At 40.0% G+C, this 16,149-nt stretch overlaps 1 long non-coding RNA gene across 1 annotated transcript in view; it reads right to left on the reverse strand.

Moving 5' to 3' along the window:
• LOC117961519 overlaps window positions 1–8,772 on the reverse strand; it is a 21,499-nt gene extending 12,727 nt beyond the window's left edge. Inside the window, exon 1 of the long non-coding RNA XR_004660422.1 lies at window positions 8,698–8,772. This is a non-coding gene — a long non-coding RNA (uncharacterized LOC117961519). The remainder of the gene's footprint in view (window positions 1–8,697) is intronic.
• Between the last annotated feature and the right edge of the window lie 7,377 nt (window positions 8,773–16,149).

A 16,149-nucleotide genomic window follows, 5' to 3' on the forward strand; every position in this document is an offset into this window, starting at 1 on the left:
TTCAGAATTTGCTGCGGGCCAATAAAAACTGACCGGCGGGCCGCAGTTGGCCCGAGGGCCGTAGTTTGGACACCCCTGATATAGAGGCTTACTCCGACCTGCGGCCCTTTACTGCATCTCATTCCTCTCTCTTTCTCCCCTTTCATGACTAAAGCTGTTCTATCAAACTAAAGGCCTAAAACGTTCAACAAAATTATTTAAAAAAATACATGAATACAGACACTGAAACTGCACTAATCAATTGAGACATTGAGTAGGCTAAGCGTAATATGAACAGAAGTACTTGTAGTGATGAAGCTCCAGAAAACTATCACCCGAGTCTGCAGTTCCCCTCAGCTCTATGGAGCATTTTAGCATCTTTATTGTTTTGGCTTTACAACCTGCAACTTTAATGTTTTAGTTTGGATCTAATGAACAGTGTAGCACTTAGAAGCTAAAGAGACGGATATTTCTGTGAGGAATTCCCTGAGGAATTTGCGTTACATTTGGCAGGTGCAGACTTGTTGCAATTCAGCGATGCTCCAAGTGCCCAAAAACATCAGTTAATGAAAGTATTATTAGAGTTCACTGAATTCCTACTTTTCACTTAATGTGTGCTTCAACCATACCTCTGTTTGGCTAATAAAATCTGGCTAAGCCAACATTTGTTCTGAGGTCATTTAAAACAAAAGTTTCCAGTTGTTTTGGATTGGTATATTGTATTGACAGTTAGTTAATAGGTGATGAACATAGCAAAGCATTTAGAAGCTAAAGAGAGTTATTTCTTTGAGGATTTCTCTGAGGATTTTTGGATTTAAAATTTGGCAGATGGACAGAAGAACAGCTTACAATAAATCCTAACTTTGCTCTGTGTCAGCTGGATGTGCAATGAAGTAACTCTTTTCTAACATAATTGAAAAACTAGCGTTATAAGGCGCTCACACACCAACGTTGTGTTTACACCTCACTGCAATGCCCCAAGTGGCCATTAATAATCAATTAATGAAAGTACTATGACAGCTAGCTTAATTACTACCTTCACTAAATTAATGTGTGCTTCAACTAGGTTGATGAAACTTGGCTAGGGTTTATTCTGAGATAATATATAAAACAATCTTTTCCAGTTGCTTTGAGTTGCTAATGTATTTAGAATTAAATTACGCGTGTCCTAAAGTTTACCGAGTTTTATAAGAATTTTAAAAAAAATATGAAAAGAAGCACACTGTACGACCAAGGCCAAGTGGTGCATTACCAGCCCACACACAAAGCTGGAGTGGTTTATTTGTGCTTTATTGACAAAGTGTGTTTTTATCCCAGTGTGTAGCTATGTGCCACTGACAGTTCTGACCTATTCAGTGTGGGGATAGTGGCTCAAAGGAAAAATCTCCAGATAGAACGAGTCATCCTATAAAGACATGTCTTTGTACCGTTATCTCACCGAGAACTCCAATTATCTGTCCATTCTGTTAAGCCGCAATCAATTGCTATTGAAAAGGATGGAAACCGATCTGTGGGAAATGTATTTTGGTGGTATTTTTATTCAGCCGGGTCTTCTTGATCTTGGCTTCAAACCACCACATTTCTCCTGGGGGGGGGGGGGGGGGGGGGGGGCGAACAATGACTCACATTCGGGCCAGAAAACCAGGAGCGATTGAGCAGTTTTAATGATACGCATGAAGACTACAAAAAAACAAAAACAAGATCAATCAATATCCACCTCTTAAAGTTAACTTACAAAATGTACTTTAATCGAAAATGTCAGTCACACTCAGTAAGTAACCATCTCTGGTGCTCATCAGTGCTTGAATGCCAATGACCTGAAATCGCTAACTTCAAATGGGCTGGAAGATAAACCTGAACCTAGCTAAAGCTGTCTTTGTGTGTCCTGAGAACCCCTGGTGCTCCACATTTCTGTGACCTAATTTTCCTTTTCACACTGTCAATAACTAAAATGTGCTGCTGCATCAGAATGAACAGAAATCTTTAATGACTTTCTTTTCTTCTTAGTTAGAAAGAGGAACATGCTCCACTAGTTTGGAAGTGCTCCATATACTGAAATGAATACATGCAAGCAAATGAGGAGAGGGAAATGTAAAGCACAGTCAGACCGTGTGCATGAATAGCATCAATGGAAGCGCCACACCGTTGGCGGTGCAAAAATTGGTTGTCCACAGAGGCATCCTTTTTACATAATACTCCACATAACACAGTGCAGTTCTATTAAAGCATGAGCAAAAATGATTATGGTACATATGTACTACTTAGAGCAGCGGATTCAGCTTAACCTTTTTATTCATTTTTGCATATTCAGGACACTATATGTAACAGGACAAGCCAGATAGATGGTTTGTTAACACAGAACCATCAAAAAAGTCATCATTGGAAACTACAAGGGCAGAGGGCAGGTACTTTAAAAAAACACCTGCGAGCTGATTGAACAGTTGCGCTTGTCTCACACACACACACACACACACACACACACACACACACACACACACACACACACACACACACACACACACACCTCACCGGATGCCAATGGGTTCAGTGAGCTGGTAGTTTAGACCAGGGCTGCCAACTCTCATGCATTGGCCGTGAGACACACGCTTATGACTGGTTTCACACGCTCACACGCCACACCCCCGATTTCTCACGCTGAAGTGTCAACCCGGTCGGTCAAATTTTCTGAAAGATGAGTTTATCTATAGATCTACCTGTTGAGCCATTCACGATCGACTAGTTGTGCTTTCGGAGACTGTGAGGGGGTTCAAGAGCGCTCCCCGGCTTTAGGTACGTGCTCTGAGTATCACAGACCCGTCCGTCGCTTCGTGTCCTCTCTCTCTGTAACGATAGAGGTGAGCAGCGCGGATGGTAACGTAGCAACTTCAGTTCATTTTAGAGGACTCGCTCTGCTGGGGGCAGTGACGCGTTGCATCCTTGCAGACCTCCTATAATGAGCAGCATACAGTCACCTCTAAACTATGTCAGAGACCAGAGACCCAAATGGGCCTCAGACGGTCTGCATGAGATCCACCATATCAGCGGAGCAATGACATGCATAGCAGACTATATAACAACTACAACTCTCCAAATCTCGGACAACAGAGATGGGAGGAGTTATATTTTGAATGTGCATAAAGTTGTAAACATCAGCAGAAATCTGATGAAACACATCTGGTCCCTACACCAGGGACCCCTGGACCTGTTCACCTCAGACCCAAATCTTCCCAGCTGTTGCTGACATATGCTACTGTCTCTTCATGTGGCTCATAATTTTTGGCACATTGTCTGGGTCAGTTCTTGAATCATAAGGAAGTTATAAAATGTGTAATCAAGTGATGACTGATTAACATTAAAATAAATGCTAAATGCCCTAATACCTGTTGATAGTACAACAATGCAAATGCTCTTAACCTTAAAATTTTGCACATAGCATGTAAGACTTGATTTTTCAATTTTTTGTGCACAAAACTCTCCAGAAAATGCCATTTAATGGTTTATTTTTCATAAAATATTCCTGGGGGGGGCATACCCCAGATCCCCCTAGGTAGAGCCCCCCATACCCCCACACATAACAAATCCCAATTTAAACCCTGAAGGATAATAATGCTGAAAGAACCAAAGAAATTGCTTTGTACGCGGCAAAATATGGGTTCCCCCCCAAATCTCACTCCGAGGTTTTGGGAAAAGTTGGCAATTCTGCGAACGTTGGCCAGCTTATATCATCATGTATAGCATCATTAGCATGTAAGCTTACAAAATAGGTGAGTCAGTTTGATTGTGCATCAGGTTTTATGTTGAGATTGTAATTTTGTGTTAAACACACTCAGGAATGTCTGTACTGTGCACTGCACAGTGTTTGTTTTTGCAATGCATTTTTTAAAATCTTGTATAGGAGAGATTTATGTTGGTACTGTAAAAGAGTCTGGCCTTTAATTTTGTACGGATGTAACTGGGTGCCTGTGGCTCAATTTACATTGCAACGTTTTGATTTTCAAGCTGAGTTTTGAGCCAAACGCGATCTCTGTGCACGTAAGCATTTTAGCTCCGGTAGACAACTAAGCTCCATTTAAACTAACACAACCAAACCCCACATCTCATCATACTTTGCCCGTTGCTGGTATTTGCCATGGTAATGTTAGTAGCTTGGTCTCAGAGAACAAGATGTCATGACCCAATTAGGTAGCGGGATGTTGGCATCAGTTTTGGTGTAGCATTTGTTTTTAAACCAAAACAGAAATGTAACTTTAGCCTTAAAGAAGACCTGTAACACTTGTTTTCATGTTAATAATGTATTTTTGGGTTTCTACGAGCATACATTTTTATTAATTAATTTTCACACAAAGACTTTCTCATCATGGTTGCAACACCCTCAATCTGAGACCGTGTTTTGGTGTCTGTCTCTTTAAGCCCCCCCCTCCTGAAAAAGCCTAGTCTGCTCTGTTTGGTCAGTGTTTTAGGGTCTCGGCTGCTCTAATCTTGCTGTCTTTGTGCTACTGCTGTTGTAGTCAGAGTTTATAGCAACAGTTTATACAGTCAAAAATCACTTATGATGCTTCTTAACCAAAAACGCAACTGTACCAGAAGGGAGAAATTAATTGTGGTCAGAGAAGAAATGGGGAATGCTGTTGTTTCTGTGGTGAGGACAATGTAACTAAAACTCACATTATATACTTTCAATAACATACAGAATTCCTGCTTTTTTCAGGTTTTGTTGTCTTAAAATGAAGGTTATGGCAAAATGCAGTTAACACTCTTAAGTAAAGTTTTTGGTTGTATCCAGATATCCAGTAGCACATAAACGCACCACACACATCACAGATACCACACACATCACAGACACATGCATTAAATTGTCCTTTTTGCTTCTCTTTTTCCTGTCTTTTCAGGAGTTAATGTATTGTTTCTCTAATCCTCACAAGTGTGTTATGAAATCCTGGTTGGGTTGTCTTTCGTTGGAGTGTCATGCGGAAAAAAACGGAGCCAAAAGCATACATCAAGTCCACCATTTCTTTTTCTCAATTCCTCCCAGTGACTGATATGTCTTGGAAAACAGATATGAGGTTGTAGCCAAAAACACAATGGCTTCCAAGCAGCGGGGCCTATACATCATTGTAAATAATTTACAGAAGTAAAGCTAGCTTCCTGGGGCCAATGCACACCCAGGCCAACGTGTGCTTTGTCTTGCTCACTGTGAAACTCCCCAAGGCACAACATTGACCCAGGGCAGCCATCTTGGGGAAATGTTCCAAAAGGAGAACATTACTTTTCATCCTACAAATGTTATTTTTACTAGGTGCCAAATCTGACAGCTGAATTGGATTTTGTAGTTCTCTTGTTCTATCGCTGGTGCAGATTCTAAAGTGTCAGTTCATTGAGAAGTTTGGATTACTTTGGTGTTTGAGTCAAAATGAATCTTAGTGTGTAATCACATATTTAACTGAGTGACACAAGGCTATAGTAATTAACCTGTACTATGGCTTACGCACTGTGCCCCTAATGGGCAAAGTGCAACAACATTCGACAAGAACAATGCGGAAAATAGACATTTAAAAAAAATACATTAACAAAACTGAAAACCCACTAACATTTCAGAAAGAAAATCTTAGAAAACACATTAACAAATCAACAAAATAACTCAGAAGACATTTTTGAAAAAAGTTTGACATTTTGCTAAGTCACTTTCTTGTTGAACATACACTAGATAGCTTAGCATAAAGACTGGAAACAGGAAGAAAAAAAAAACGTTAACCAACGGACAGAGCCGGGCTAACTGTTTGCAGTTTTTGTGCTAAGCTAATTTAGCCTAGCCATTTTCATGACTGTCCATCAGATATGACTCAACTGAAGTCCAAAGATAACAAAATTCTCCTACCCGCACCTCTAAAGTTTGTATGCTGGCAACCGGCAGAGATTCCAGGAAGGTACAGGCCCAGACAAGATACAGTCCGGCACATAACACCATGATTTGTCATTTTTACACTTAATTTTTTTATGTAATAAACAACAATAACATATTATTTGTGAGCTTCAGATGTGTTGTTTTTGTTTTGTTTTTTTGTTCTTTACCTTATGACAGAGCTAGGCTAGCTTTTTCCAATCTTTATGCTAAGCTAGGCTAACCGGTTTCTGGCAGAAGCTTTATATTTAACAGACATGATAGTGGTTTCTAGAGTATGTTCTTATTTCACTATAGGCAAAAAAGCTAAATTGTAAACTATTTTAATGTGTTTTTTGAAATAGTGTCTGTTTAATTGATGTATTTGTCAAATTATGTTCTGTTTTGCTTCTCGGGGCCACTTGACCTGTGGCACATACAAAAGCTAAGACAAAAAAGAAATAGAAGACGCTAAACCACACAGTTTAACGTTTTTCCAATCCCTTTACCACTGGGGAGGAGGCGCCGCCACGGGGGACTGTTTTGGGGACAGTTTCTATGGTGAAGAATCATTTTTAATTCAGGTGCTCTAACTTATTTCATCAGCTCCCAGGACTGCTGCTGAGTAAACACTTTTGAAATTGAAGGTGAGAAAGCCTCTCAGGTCTTGAACATAAAAAATGCATCAGCCGTGTGAATGTAGAACAGTATATCATTCCTGAAAAACACTGCAGCTCCCATTTCAGCATGCTACGCTGCTCACCAGCAGTAAACCAAGTTCAATCCATTTCTTATTCAGAGTTTTTGCATATATAACAGAAAAAACAACCATGTATTTATTTGTAGTTTATTGTGTAAGTTACCCCCCAATTTTCAAGGTGGAATAACTATGCTCTTGCTTTCTGGTGTATCCCTGTGCAGCAGATTTAATCCTTTCCATAGATATAAACTGCTTGCCTCCTATTGATTTTTCAAATAGCAACCTGCGCTGTGGCTTTGCACTGAAGCCCACACACTGTTTGAATGATGACACCCTTAATGCATCAACATGCCAAAGCCAACCGACCTGATACTCGACCACAATGGTGGACCTGCTCAGCCGTGTAATAGTGCCTTTTGTGTTTTAGTCTAAACATTACAGACCGATCACTGACGCATGGAAGAAGGGTCATGTCAAACGGCCTTGTGGTGAATCGAAACGATACTTTTCTTCCTTTCATAAATGTGTCTCTGGTTTGGCTGAAGTCGGGACGACTCAATGCATTTGGACACATCAACCCATCACTGTCGACTGACCCTGACTCTGCTCCTATTACACAGCCTCTCCAATCTGTCAACATGCGTCGGAGTTACAGAGTCAAGCCTCCATACGTTATAAATAGTTAAGATGTGGCTAGAAACATCAGGTTTCTCTGCTTAAAAAATCTCTGCTGCTTTGAAATATACAATTGCTTATTTTTTTGTCTATAAGCTATTAATGAAGTTGAAACTCATGGAGATTTTACAAAAAGCTACTAGTATTTTATTGTATTTCATCTTGATTTTTCGAAAATAATTCTAAAGACCTTTTTGTGCAGGAATAGAATGGCCAAGATGATAACAAATTACCCCCACCACGTTTGTGTTTTGTGTAGCACATTCACACAGGATAAGCAAAGTCTGTATGTTACTCAAATTTACTGACATTATCTCACACATAATGTGGCTCTGCCAAAACATTCATTTATAATTGCCAAGGCAGACAATGAAACCCCCGTATCACTGAAATGCCATTACCACCGGGACTGATATTATCACACAACCTCTCTTTATGGTGAAATATTGTAGGTCATTTGCGGTGAGATTTTTACTTGACAAATTACAGACATGGCAGATCCGCTAGATCAAAGACAACCTCCGCAATTATTTCAAATTACTAGAAGTTCCAGCTAATAGTAGTCCCTTGCGATAAAGCCCAGTTCACACCAAAGATTGGCAACGAAACAAGTTGAAACCTGCCAGGTCACACCAATGGGACAAGACAAGATGGTGTATAATGTCCATAGCAGTGGTGTAGTCTATTTTTGTTGTTAGTGTACTGGGATATTCCCAGCCTCACACTCTCCTCTGTACGTAGAACTGTAACGTTTCCATATACAAACTGTACATGGACAGCTGGTGTTTCAGTATTTATAGTGTTAATTGAAAGCTGTGGAAAAAAACTATCAGATGAGGCAGACTTAACTTTTGTGAAAAACACAGCTTTTTCAGCATTTTGGCTATTTGAACGCAGCCGTGGGTCTGTTTACGACACATATCTTGTTACTTTAAAAATTTCTTTAAATTCTACGTGAATTTATTAATTAAAGTAAGAAATTTCTGTCACAAAACATTGTTATGTATCCACGCTTTTTTAAGTAGGTACACTGTGTGACTCTGCTATAATCCTTGACTTTTCCTAGTAGACCCCACCACTGGTCCATATCAAAAACTCTTTCAACTGTAAATTTTAATGTGGATAACAGTGATAGGAAGGTGCTTGCTACAGTTCTATTTCTAGTGATGAATTGGTGAACAAGTTTTATTTCTCAGATTCACGGCTTTGTTCTGGACGCTCCCTCTCTTCAGTCACTCACTAGCTCGCTTAACCACATTACCATGGTTGCAGGTGCTCGTTCAGCCTCCATCTTGAACTATTTCTGTTGACAGTTTGTAACATAAAAACTAAATGGATTATGGCTTGTTTTATTTCTATGGTTTGTAGCTGACTTTACAAGCTAACTTTGCTATTGGCTGTTGGCTTACGTTATGAAACCAGCTGTTGACAAGCTTGAGTCGAGCTGAGACTGGACGCTTCAGACTGCTGGAACTTTTTCCTGCAACGTTCTGAAACAGTTTAATCTCGCTGTGAATCTTTGGTCTGAACTGGGCTTAAGGCTTGAAGTGTCCACATTATGAAAAATATCCCTTTTTCTGAGATTTTGGGTGTTATTTTGTGTCTCTGGTGCTTCCACACGCACACAAACGTGGAGAAAAAAAATTCATGCTGTTTTGAGTGAGATATGGTTTTCTTTATTTAGTCTTTCTTCAGTCTCTGGGTGAGCTGGTCAAAATTGGCAGGGCCATCTACGTTATTGGCCAAAACATTCGGTGTGTGCCAACCACTTTATTTAATGCCAGATCAGTAAGCTGTTTCTCCAATTTTGGTCATTACGAGGCAGGATTAGTCAGGAAAATTCTAAATGAGGGTGCACTTCCAACTTTGGGTGGAATACCTGCAGAACAGGGACATGTGAGCAGTTCTATACAATTCCTTGTTTTGCCATTGAGAACAAGGTGACTAACCGCTAGCAACGCTAGCTTATACCTAGCAGTACTTAGCTACTGCGCATGTGCAACTCCGAACAAAGATGGTATAGAAGTGCAATGCTTCAATTTGTAGCTAAAACAGAGAGCTTAACACACAGTGTGAAAAGAGGAGCTGCATCAATGTGCAGTACAACAAAAATATGGTGTTTTTTGAAAATTAAACCATGTAAACCTGTTCTGGTACAACCTCAAAATACAATTGTAAAACTGAAGATTAGCATAATATGGGTGCTTTTAGACCCGTTTTGATAAATTCTCCTACAATCGAATGATGCTTTAACTAAAATGCCCAAACATTTTTGCCTGACATCAACAATAAACCTAAAGCCACACTCTCCTTTCCTTAAATATCTACTTCACATTCAATTCTCCAAAGCCAAGACTTGCTATCGCTATCAGCTTGGCATTAAGCTGACTTTCAGCTGACACATCAGCCTGCCGTTGATCCATGGCAGTGATAGCTTTTGGCTGTTTTGACATCAGGGACCAAGATTGTTTTGTGTGTGAGTGTGTGAGGGCCAGTCGGTCATCGGAGCTGACAGGATTTATCACTGCATGCTGGGTATTGATTTATACCTGAGCCCCGGTCTGTTACCCTGCACCATCCCCCCCTCCTGAGCCTGTGGCCTCTGTGTGCTTGATTCCTCTGAGTGGTATTAGCACCATAGGAGCCTCTAATCCCTCTAGCTGATATACAGTAACAGTCCCTTGTAAAACATTGATTGCTCTGTAATAACAAGTAGAGATTGAGAATAGCCACATGGTGTATTTGCAGCCGTGACCTAAAGTTGTTTTTCTTAATAAAAAAAAGGATTGTGAGATTTTTCGGGTTAGAAAGGTGGTGGTATTTTTCACAATAAGTCAAGTCGGGCTTATTTGTGTAACTCAGTGTTACTGAATCGCTCTTCTCTGGGTAAATAAATAGTCCCAAATTAAATTTGATTTAAAAAAAGGAGTGACAACTTGAAAAGTCTTGAGCTCTGATTTCAAAGAACTGAGAGTTGGATCATACCTCATGATTTCTTGGAGTTTGTTTCTGACATGTGGTTCACACAAACTGAGTTTTAGTTTTGGCCCTAAGGGGGGGCAGAAAGCAATTGTTATCCAGATGATCTGAGAGGTCTGGACGGTTCATAACGAAGCAACCCCTCAGAAATGGATTTTGGCCCTAAACCTGTCACTGCTTTATAAACCAGGAGTAATGTTTTAAAAATAATTATATCAGTACCTTGACTGTAGCTGCAGAGTTCTGAATAGGCTGCAGCTGTCAGATGGAATCTTCAGAGAGATCTGTAAAGAAAGAGTCACAGTCAAGCCTACTGAAGTCCTGGTGAAAAATAAGTCCTTTCATTTTTACATTCCTAAAGCAACATTGTGTAACGTTTGTAGTTTGTAAGTTTGTTCATTATGAAAACTTGTCCTTTTTATGAATATTTACCACCACCATCAATTATTCCTATTGGCTTAAAATGTTAAGTGTGTATGTGAGAGAGTATAGTAGTGTTTGTTTGAGAGTATAGTAGTGTATGTGAGAGTATAGTAGAGTTTGTGTGAGAGTATAGTAGTGTATGTGAGAGATTATAGTAGTGTATATGAGAGAGTATAGTCAAATGTGAGAGTATAGTAGTGTGTGTGAGAGTAAAGCATTTTATGTGAATGAGAACAGAATTAGATATTGTTTTACATGAGAGAGACAACTCTGTAAGGCTCTTTGAATAGCCACAGTGTATGATATTATACTGTACAAATACATTGACTAGGAGAATAAGCTATCAGCAGCAGCTATGGAAGCATATTGGTAATTCAGCTACCCAGTGCTGCGCTCCTGTTATTCAATTTATTTAAGATCAGCTATCTTTGGGTATGGAGACATCAGAGTAGGCTGTTTACAGCAAAATAGCGGTAAATGAGAAAGCCAACTCTAACATTGGCTGGCTAGCTAGCTGAGTTGCAATCATCTGACTGGGTGAAGATGTTTAGCCTGTGTGAAAAGAAGATTGCCATTAAGATAAATTGTGATGAGTCTACCAATATGCTTAAAAAAAGGGAAGTCATGTTCAGGATGCTACTTTGGCTTTTGGATCACTGAAGCAGTACGCAGAAAAAATGTGACAAGGAGATACGCTGGACAGTCTACGGAGAAAAAGGGACATTGCTGGGCTCGATCGGCCTTTTTACTGTACCAGACTTACTTTCTGAACCTGGAAGTCTTCATTGCTTGTTTTTAATATTTAATGAATCAGATCAGAGTATAGTCTAATCCGGGGGTTTCAAATTTACGGCCCGCAGGCCTGAACCAGCTTGCCAAGGGGTTTAATCTAGCCTTCCGAATAAATCTGAAAGTGAAAAATTGCAATGAGACATGAGCTAGAATTTTTTAAATAAACTGCTATTAGTAAATTGTCCGCTCTGGGCACTCTCACCCTCATAAATAAATGAGTTGCTGGTGGGTCTGAAGAAACAGTATTCTGTTTTTACTTGGAGCCTAGAGGTCAGTGAAGCACCGGTAGAAGCCAGCTACAGAACTCCTAACAAAATAGCATTAGCATTTACTTTTTTTCACTAAATCAAAGGGAAACACATGAATCTATTGTTTTTTATAACTATGATGAGCTGTGCTATGATTTGATAGTCTTGTCCACTTGACATCAAATTAGGCAGTATTTTCGCCCCTGAATTAAAATGAGTTTGACACTCCTTGTCTAATCCAACATGCCTTCAATGGATTATGTGTTATATATCAGTGAAGAAAATAATGTTGAGTTTGTCAGTATCTCGGTACGGTGGCAGACCCAAATGCACGACTCAGACAGGTAATAAACGGGCGGGAAAGCAGACAAAGGCAGGGAGACATTTGACCAAGGATGTAACTAAACAATGGATTTAAAAACAATGATTTGATGAACAATGATTGCAGTTGCACTTTGGAGAGCAAGCAGGCCGCCAAAAACCAAACACCTCTGAGAGCTGGGCAGGCGACGGGTCGGCTGGGCTGGAGACAGGCGACGGGTCAGCTGGGCTGGAGACAGGCGACGACTCAGCTGGGCTGAAGACAGGTGGACTAGGGTCAGCAAACAAGGCCAACAGGATCAGGAGTCGGTGGTTGCACCAACAATGCAACAGGAATATTGTCCCCCAACAAGGCATTAGGATCAGGAATTGGTCGGATCACCGACAAAACACTGGGAGCAAGAGTCTCTGTGGCACTGAACAAAGGCAAAGTGTCTGGGGTGCAAGACCAAAGCCAAGTCTCTAGGGGTGACCAACCAAAGCAAAGTCTATGGGACTGCTCATTGTAGGGGTTGCCCGCAGAACAGGTAGCATTAGAGCCGACAGACGGGAGTTCAGGGGAACTGTTAGTAGCTGTGCTGCACCTTTCCCCTCCAGCAAGAAGGCTGGCTGCTTTGGCCTCATCAGTCCTCTTAACACACATAGCAGCATATTGAAACAAAGTCACAAAAGTTTCTAGCTCTCCTTCAGGCTGCGGAATATCACGATTGGGAGAAGTAGAAACAGGAGCAGGCTGATTGATAAAAAAAGCGCCGGTGGCCAACAAGCTAGCAGGCCGAGTAATAGACTGGCTGGTGGGTGCTAGCTGGCACTGAGATAGTTCCACCAATATTCATCCTCAGATCCCCGGACTAACAGGCTTACATTAATTCAGTCTATTAGCAGTGGGAGGAATGAGAGGGGAAATGAGGCTTATTGCCCAGGGAGGAATAGAGTCTTTTGATCAAGGTTTCCTAATGGGCTAATGACAAAATTGCTTCCTTCAGGTACTCACTGCTAGCTTCCTTCCATCTGGACTTCAGCTCCACCAAGTCACAAACAAGACCACAAAGGTCATCTGAAACGGTCTGCGCCGGATACATACCGGAGTCGGCTGAGTCCATCGTGGCCAGATAGTACTATCACGGTACAGTGTCAGACCAAAATGCACGACTCAGACAGGTAATAAAAGGTAAGTACTTTTATTGTCCAAAGAACAATGCAGGCAAGAATACAGCAGGATCAGGCAGTAATCGTTGTCAAAAAGCAGGCAGAAGTCCAATAACACTCAGGGAGGCAAAAGTACAACAGATTATCTGGCCAATGCTGGATGTCTAAGGCCTTTGAAATGCAGAGAGGACAAAGATCTCTTGGTGAGGATATCATGTTTCAGGTTGTTCATGGAGTCAGGGGAGCATTTCAAAGGTTTGTGTACCTAAACATAATTAAGAATAATTAAAGATTTCAACATACTGTATATTTTTTTTAAAACAGTGTTCAACCTTAAACACACTCAGAATACAGGCTTGCATGTATCATATAAAATAACTTATAGAACATCATGTTTTAGATAGGATAAGGCCTTTTTGCATAATCAAAAACACTGAAATGTCTTTTAAGTCATCCCTTTCATGTGCTGTGTGATAATTTATCCAATTAGAAAACAGATATATGTAACTTCTCATGATACAGTTTCATAGATGCAAGCTTGATTGTTCTTGATGCAATAAGAATGCACCCAGAAGCTTTCAGACCGCTGTTTTTGTCACAAGCTATCCCCACTCACAGCTGATTACTGTACTAGAACAACTCTTTGAAATTCAACTGGAATGTGTGGTTGTATTTTGGAGGGACTACCTGATGGATGTTGAAGGTAAGTATGATTGCTAGATATGGAATATGTGTACACATACTGCACTACTATGCCCAATGTGTTCTCTCTTGTTAAATTGCCTTCCTTCGGTTGTGGTTTGAGTTGTACTTAGTTTCATCAGCTACAGTAGTTTTGTCAGGAATGACTTCAGAGAACTCCTGAACATACATCCTTAAAATTTGTTGCCAGTTGAACTTGATTATTAAACTGATGAGACATTGTTGTAAATAACTTACAATTTCCTAATGCATTAATGTCTTGTTTCAACAACTAACAATTGAATAATCATTTAACTAGAAAGGATACCATATTGTTATTTTATTTTATTTTTCCAAGTTGTAGAGCAGAACTTGTCACTGGCTTTTAATGAACCTCCGAATAGTGTCCTAATTGCCTTGACACTAACAAACTTGCTCACTAATAGAGTTCACCAGGCCCATAAATGATTGTATGCCGTGGTTACTGTCATTGGCTAGTGGATCTACAGTTAAGAGAATTCTTTTCATAACTATTTCATTGAAAATAAAGTCATTTTCTAGAAACAACATTGTTTGAAGTCTCAAAATGTACTGGGGGGGGGGGGGGGGGTCTTCGTTAATTTCCACTGATTCCTGAATACTGCAGTTGCCTTTTGAACTCTTGGCAAGTAGACTTAGGGTAGACAAAATAAGTGCAGTTCATTTGTAGAGTCCAGTATGCCCTCATATTCTATGAAGAATAAGAGATCACTGTTATAGAAAGAGACAACTCTGTTTAACTCTGGCCATAACCACTCAATCCTCATGTTGTGAACACTGCATCCAGTGATAATACCTCTATTTAACCCTCTTCTTTCCAGCACATACTTGGCAACCTTGGCTGTTCTAAAGATAATAATACATTTAATTTTATAATGCCCTTTCTATTTATGCAAATCCCAAAGTGCTACATGATAAAACAGGTAAGTGCTAAAAAATAAAATTAAAAAAACAACCTGATCAAAGCTGATTCTCAAGGGAAAGCCAAGATTCCCTACATGAAACACAAAAACTTGATGCTCTATTGCAAGTATATGAAAGTCCTACTAAAGCTGTCAGCATATCCATAAGAGACCATTCTCCACCTGACCAGTTCATGGTTTCCATCTATATGCTTGAAATTTTTCATCTTTTGCCCAACCTTTCACATTTTTCATTTTTTACCATGTAATGAAAGATCCTAACAGTTAGTGTAATATAGTATTTCTTTTTTTTTTAAAGAAAAAAAATTAACCATAATTGATTGGGATTTCGAACTGAATTAATAAATACTTTGGTGAATTGCACGGTCTCAACGGAAGGCCCGACCAATTGGATCAAGATGTTGCTGGCAGAGTCTTACATGCAAGCACTGTATTTGAAGTGCATGGTTGAAGTGCCGTACGGACCTTTTCCCTGAAAATGAAGTGGTTTGAAGGATTGCTGAAGACGTTACACAACACCTTATCAGATATTGCTGTATAGCTGAGGGAACCAATTTATAACTGCTGTCTGTGAGGGTGCTGAGTCCTCTTGCTGATTCCAAAGCATACAGATGTTTGTTCCCAATTCATGCCAAAGGCCAAACGTAGGCCATTTGTTGATATTGTGTGGAGGGCGACCAGGATGACCAGTTGTGATAGTTGGTTCTCTTTAGGCCAACATCTTCCTTTCCACTGATTTTGTGTTTTCAGGATTTTATGATGTATTGTAAACCTGCATGGAGCGCCTCCAGGACACCAAAGCTTCCCTGACTGTCACCCTCTTCAAACTGCTTATTAATTGAGAGCAAGAAAGAGACTGTCTGAGTATAACAATTAACCTTTACAAAATGACACTGTCATGTCCCAAATTGTCAGTTTCCATCCCAATTCTCTGAACACACCACGGTGTATCAGTAAAAAAAGATAGCAATTTTTTCCTCATTACCATTTACTTCCCCAAACAAAAACTGACCTTGAAAAAGAAAGAAAATAAGAAGAAATACCTGTGACATTTTTTATTTAATAAGGTTGTTTTTGTCTTTAGTTTCTGCTGCTTGATTAAAATGTTCCTTGTTCCTCTGAGTTGGTGCTAGCTGTACTTTCAAAGCAGCAAGCCCTCTGGATAATGATAACTCAAAACGGCCCCTTTAGTCAATGAGGAAGTGAGAATTTAAAATGTCTTCCTTCCACTTCTATACACTCTTACATACACTACTATACTCTCTCACATACACTACTATACACTCTCACACACAATTCCATACACCCACATACACAACAATACTCTGTCACATACAATGCTATACTCTCTCTCACACACAT

The sequence above is a fragment of the Etheostoma cragini genome, chromosome 18 (assembly GCF_013103735.1).
Source record: "Etheostoma cragini isolate CJK2018 chromosome 18, CSU_Ecrag_1.0, whole genome shotgun sequence".
Taxonomy (NCBI): Eukaryota; Metazoa; Chordata; class Actinopteri; order Perciformes; family Percidae; genus Etheostoma; species Etheostoma cragini.